Below are 6,887 nucleotides of genomic sequence, written 5' to 3'. Positions count from 1 at the left end.
CAGGGATGGCTTCAAGCTACAGGGGTGGCAGATGGTGCCCCAGGGAGTGAGTTTAATAGTAGGTCTTTCTGCATCTTGGTTCCTTGTAACTGTCCAATGCCACTGTGCTTAACGAGTGTGGTTATTGGGAAATAGTGAATAGCAACTGACAGAAAGTCCAAACAAATAAATAATGTAGATTGAGACATTTGCAAATGATGAAGTGTTATGGATTAATAATTAATCAGTTAATTTGTATAATGAATAGCTGTGCTGGACAAGTCTAGGGCTGGAAGCTGAGCAGGCTGTTCATGCCTGGTTCATGCAAACTTTGGGATACCTTCTGCAAGCTGAGGGAGGCCATTGAAACTGGCCAATAATAAAGGATGTTCTGTGGGGAGACAAGCCGGGTCCATCGAGGGCTGTGACCATACCATCTGGGCTTCTAAGTCCCCCTGGAGTTGGAGCCTCCTCTCCAGCCCTGTAGACACTGCCACAGTTCACATCTCCTGGCTCTTGGGCAGTGAACTCCTGAGTGGCCTTCTTGCCTCTAGTCTTGCCCACTTTGTCCCGTTCTCCATATGCACCTACGTAATTTCATCTAATTGTTTCTTGATTCATTTATTTTTGCATTTACTAGCATTTATTAAGCTCTGTGCTAGTGTTGCTTTGTGGCTTATTAACTACTCCTCTATTGGATATTTGCACTGTTTCAATTTATCACTACTATTTGAGAGAGGAATTTAGTTTTATGTAGCTCATGTTCTGGGCCACACATATAACCTGGATGATCTTGTTCAAGTCCTGAAGGAAGTCTGTGTGGCAGGAGTGCTTCTCCTTGAGCAGGTATGGAGACAGAGTGCACAGCAATCAGTTGCCTCTGCCTTTCAGCTTGCGAGTGGCAGAGGCAGGGTTCACAGAGAAGAGATTTAACCACCCAGCTTGGGCTTTTTCACTGTAACAACATGAGTAGGACAACTCTGTGTGAGGTTCTTGAGACCCTCTTAGTTTCCCATCTCTTCTAGGTGCTTTGGGGTGCACCTTCTTTACCTGCTACCAAGGCACCATGTCTACCAGCTCTGAATAGATTCTGTTGCCCTCTGTGGGCATCTCCTGCTGCCTCCTGCTCTGGGGTTCCCCTGCTTCCAGAAGTAGGAAAGTATCCATGTCCGAAGGGTCAAATTTTTCAATAATTGGAGATGGGAGACTTGTTAATATTCCCCACTTTCCTCCTACCTCCTCCAGCAGACTGTGCCAGGGAGACAGGCAGTTAGGGCGTGGCAAACTGGCTGTGCAAGCAGGCATGACTCGTCAGTCACAGCCAGGACATGTTTGGAGAATGACTTCCAAATCTTGCACCTACTAATCAGAGAATGCTACCTTCAGTTCATCAGCACAAGACCAGCCAGTGTTTTGATAGAACGGCTGAGACCTGACGTCAGAAGCGGGTATAAAAGACAGTGGCCACTGACCTCGTGCCACTGCGTCCTTTCTTTCTCAGTGGCCCACTGTGTGCACAGACACTCATCCAGCAGAGCACTTCCCTGCAGAGTGCTTCTCTCCCTTCTTTTCTTACCCTTAATAAATAAAAAAGCTATTCATTTTTTGCTTGTCTTATCCACTCGTTTGAACAGGACAAGAAGAGCATGAAAGGGTCCCCTGGGCACTGGTAACACCGGTGGTCCTCAAATGGCCTTGGAGAGTTGTCCTGTGACACCACGTGGCGCGTCTCGGTGCCGAGCAATGGCAGATCAGCGCCCCTTCTGCTATTCTCTCCTTTTCTGCTTCATCCATCTGTCCCCTCACCTGCTTTCTGCTGATACTAAGCCCGCTAAGTAGTGGCACACAAGTGTTTGTAATTTCAGCTTAGTTTTCTGGGCAACCCAGGCAAAAACAATGCATTTCTTGATGATTTAGGATGATTTCCTTTGTCCAAAAAGGTTTCTGCTGTGGGATGATTGAATTGGAAGTATGAATAGTTCAGTGGCCTTGAGAACATTGCAACAGACTTCAAATTTATCCGCCTCACAGGTGACTGACTATTCATATGACTTTGAGGCAGACTGGCCCCTCATTACTGAGCTGAGTGTGAAGATGAGTCCTACAGGCAATGACTCATGGAAAAGGCTGTGAATAGGAGCATTTATGACCACATCCATACAAGCAAAGTTGGCTCAATGATAATGTATGGAAAAATATCATTTTCTCTGCAATGGAATTTTAACCATATGGGTATGTGTTCCCTCGTGGAGAAAAGCCAGGCACGCAACCTTCCAGAGAGTGCTGGCCTCTGGTAATTGCTCTAATTACCTGGGAGCTAATTAGGGACTATTATGTATTCAGAAGTCAGAGCTTCATCCTTTGGAATTTGCATTTTCAGCGAGATGCTCATTCTCTGTGCATCACAAGGTGAGTGTCCCTGCTGATTTCCTCTCCCCATGTCTAAGCTGGACTCACTCCAGGGCTGCTAGAATCAGAAGCCCTCTGTCCCATTACACAGAGCTGAAAGCAGGCAGGAAGAGGAAGCAGGCCTCGGTAACAGGCAGTTGGGCCTGGAATCTATGAAACCCCACAAACACGTATTGGGGTTGCTTTGCTAAATATCAGACCCCTCCTGGGAAAGAAGTGGGCCTGGCCTGGCATTGCTAATGTCCGGCAGGCACTGCCTGGGGAGGCAGGAGGAGGGGCGGGTCAGGCGTGTGGAGGGCCTGGGATGTCACCGGGATGCAAGCTGCTTGCTGCCTCCCTGCTGACCGCTGACTGCTGCCTTAAGCTCTGTTCCCTTCGGGAGTCTGCATGGGCTGAAGTCTTCCGGTTCTTAGCTGTGGCTCTGTACCCAGCACTGCGGCTTGTTCCCCCCTTCTAGGGGCAGAGAAGGTATGAAAGAAGAGATGGCCTCTGGCTGCTGGCCACCCCTGAGCAAAGAGAGCAGCTTACAGCTTACTGGGGAAATAACTCCTGAGCTGTTAGCTGTCACTGTGCTGAGTTTGTGGTCCCACACACTCAGGAATGAAGTCACAACCCAAGGACAGTTGTACTGGAAATAAGGGGAAGCAGAGTAGCTCCTGGATTTCCAGGAAGAGTCCTGAGCTTGGCCACTGAGGCTGTTTGTCAGGGTAATTTACACAGCAAAATCAAACATGGGTACAACGTGGGTCAAACTGCAACCAACCTATAGGATTACAAGTAGCCACTTAGCTAATATTGATCTAGTGGGGCCCGAGTCACATAGCAACAGTGTACGGCAAGAACAAAGGCACTGTTGGAAAGGGATGGATGGTCTTGTCATCCACTTATATGTGTCTGATGCCTAGCTGGGTCTAATGGTGGTGTGAATTACAATATAATCTCAAGTCGTTTATCTTCAGGGAGGCCTGCAGGCATGGCTGTGGCAACTCCATCTTGGCATCCAGATTTGCCCCCAGCCACAATTCTGATGTCTTCGTCTTTTGTGCTGTCTTTCTTGAGAGCTCAGTCCTTTTCTGAGTGTGTATTAATTTCCGTGCAGCTCTGCTGCCTAGGATGACAGCACTGGACTCCTCTGGGTGGCTGTTCCTTGGGAGACTCCAGGGCTCCATGCACAGGCTGCTGCCAGTCCTGGAGAGCTCCACTGAGGACAGGCTCTCTATCTTAAATCTGTAGAGGCCTTAAACTGCACAGCGTAAAAGAAAATAGATTCTCTGGGCACAAGAAGCTCTGATTCCGAGTTCTGCTCTTTATCAAGTGTGTAACCTTGCCTTCTCCTGGGCCTGTGGTTCCTAACCTAGCAATTTATACTACAATAAGAACAGCAACAAGTCACACACTCTGCCGTGTGCCTCCACATGCTGATATCACAATTTATTTCACCTGGACCCGGGCTTGGCTTCACAATTCCTAGCAGGCTGTGCCTAGGTCCACATAGATTGGTAAAAGCTGGCGTGGGATATAATCTATCAGTTTACTCGAAGATGAATGACCGCAGAGTCCCTTCTACAAACATTCCAGACACTCATTGTTTCTAAGTAGCTTAACCTTAGTATTGAAACCTGCATTACTCTAATAATTTGCTTTATAAAATTTCCTCCTCTCCTTCCACAAAAATTGTTTGTGTTAGTTTCCTTTGTTGCATAGTAAATCACAATAAACATAATAGCTTTCAATAATATTTGCTGCCATTGCCCCATTTATTATCTTACAGTTTTGTGAGTCAGGAGAGGAGTCCAGGGGTCTGGCTGGGTCCTCAGAGTCTAAAATTGAGGCATCTGGTGGCTTGGACTCTGGGAGCTGCTGGTGTCAGAGATTTTGAGCTCCCCAGGCTGATGGTAGAATTCAGTTCCATGGGGACGTAGGACTGAAGTTCCTGCATGCTGGATGTTGGCCAGCTTTCAGAGGATGTCTGGGGTCTGGAGTTCGAGGTTCCTCTATCTTTAATATCTTGAGTTACTTTTTTTTTTTTGGTACTGGGGATCAAACTCATGACCTTGTGCCTGCCAGCAGGTGCTTGTACCACTAAACTAAATCCTCGGCTTTGTGCCTTGAGTTATGGATCAAATCTTTCTTGTGCTTCAGAGCCTCTGATTTTGCCTTCTGTCGTCCTCTTCTTCTTCGCCCAGCTGGAGCAAATTCTCGACTTTTGAGGGACCATGTAACACTGCATCACAGCCATCTGCTTACTCCCCTTTCTGAGGTCAGTTGTGCTGTGTAATATAACATAATCATGAGAACAATTTCTCAATACATTCCCGGATTCGGAGAGGCCAGGATGGAGCTATTTTAGAGATTTCCTCCTCCATTTCCTCATTCGGAAATGTCACAGGCCCTAAGTGAGCAGGGTAAAAGAGATGGAACTGACATGATGGGTTTCTGCTGAGTCAAAGATATGGGTCCACTTGCTCAGCGGTCAGCACCTGTTAGTGCCAGTGCTGAGCATGATGGACCTGCCTTCAGGTGGCGCACAGTCCAGTTGGGGTCAATGACTGCATAATGTTACGGGACCTGCATATAAGAGAGGCAAGTCCACACATACTGATGGCAAGGAAGGCAAAATAAGCAGTTCTACACAGGGCGGTGGTGGGAAGTTATTTTTGGGATAAGTTTGCTACGAAGTTGGTATTTTAGGTGGGTATTAAAGTAAGTGACTGTTTCTCTGCATTGCATTTGGAAATACCCTACTGGAAGTGTAAGGAACACAACCCCATTTTGGTTGAATGCGAATGTTCACAAGTGCCTGTGGGTGAGGATGGTGGGGATGAGGAGGGGAGATGAGGGGAGAGGATCTCGGGTGCTGCCCATCTTGGCTGTCAGCGTCAGCTGACTCCTCCTTTCTGCACGCAGGGAGCTCGGGGATGTGTGGGGCCGCAGAGGATTCAGCTCACACCAATCACAAAAGTCTCATGGGCCGGAGATTTAGCTCAGTGGCACAAGCACCGGCCTGGCAAGCGCAAGGTTGTGAATTTGATCCCTGGTACAAAAAAAAAAAAAAAAAAAAAAAAAAAAAATGTCTCGGGACCAGAAGTGAGAGGTAGGTGATCCTGGACAGTGCAACAACTGTTAAGTCTGGGCCTGTCTGTTGCCCCCACCCCAGTCACCTGAGCCTGGAAGACAATGTCTCACGCTGCTAGGACCTGATGCATCCCTGCGCCTGCTAGGTCGCTGTGCCTGTTACTCAGCCTGAGCATTCTCCTCTGGTCTCACACACCCTCCTCCTCCCCTCCCCCACCAAAGCTCACCCCACTCACACCCCTATCCTGTCCATAAAAGACCCAGCTTAATAAACTGGCCCTGGGCGCTCCTGTGGTTACTCCAGGAGGTCCTCCCCGAACCCCAGAGTCAGGCTGGCTGTAATTTCTACGGGGTCATCACCACTTCCTTAACAGTAACTGCTCCTGGGACTTGATCCTGTGGCAGACTACTTCCTTGCAATCCTCTTGGCTTGGTTCTTCTTGGGATAGTTTGATACCAACACCTAGGACCTCACAATATCCAAAGAAAGGCCCCCTTGCAGCCTTTGCTCGGTCCTCCCTGGCCCCATGGGTCAATCCTGAGGACACAGGGAAAGCTCACCAAGACCAGAGTCGCCCAGGGTTATGACCTCTTCCCTGGCGAGGGTCATGAGGATCCCAAGGCACTCAAATAGTCAGGATGCACCACCCTTGGAGGGTGGCGAGGCCTGGACATCCGCACGTGGACTTTTGGGCCTGACCCTCATCTCAGGACATTGCAGGACTCGGCCTGTGGGCCGGCTCTGGACCCGGCTGTGCAGGACACTGAAGTTGGAGCTGGGTGTTAGTGACTCCTCCAGGTGGCACAGCCTTGTACGCAGACTTGGGCCAGTGTGGCGGGGCAGAGTCTCCAGCAAACACCAGAAATGTGTGTGATGAACCTCAGATACAATTTGAGTACTCTTCCGTAGAAAGCCCGTGGTCCTGGAGTAGAATATGGACAAATGATGCTCAGATAAAAACGCCTTTCCTCTTTAAATGAAGTCAGCCTCCTATTCAGACAAGAAAAAAAAAAAAAAAAAAAAAAAAAAAAGTCGAGCGGAGAGCTTTGCTTCTCTGCACCGTGGCTCCGCATCATTGGCTCAGCCTCGTTTTAGAGACGCAGGAATTTATAATTGGTTTTCCAATTGTCACCCAGGCACCTTAATGGCTTTTTACAAATTATTTGTTGTAAGAACAGCATTAATGGAAACCAAATGAAAAAGAAATTAACCCGTGCTCTGACCACTGCCACAAATCAAGCTGTTAGCGTTCGCCTGCCCGCATGCGCATGCGCACGGAGCTGCGCCAGGACGCCACCAGCTGCGCGGGCACCGCCTGCGCTCAATGCGTGACCGCCGCGGCGATGCTTTTCATGGCTGTGGGGTCGTCAGCGGGTTTCTGCAAACCGAAATCCGTGATTGCTTGGATGCAACTGTTCCTTCA

This window comes from Cavia porcellus, unplaced genomic scaffold (assembly GCF_034190915.1).
Source record: "Cavia porcellus strain 051 isolate PalLab524CR breed Dunkin Hartley unplaced genomic scaffold, mCavPor4.1 scaffold_6, whole genome shotgun sequence".
Taxonomy (NCBI): domain Eukaryota; kingdom Metazoa; phylum Chordata; class Mammalia; order Rodentia; family Caviidae; genus Cavia; species Cavia porcellus.
This window is presented reverse-complemented; position numbering follows the sequence as displayed.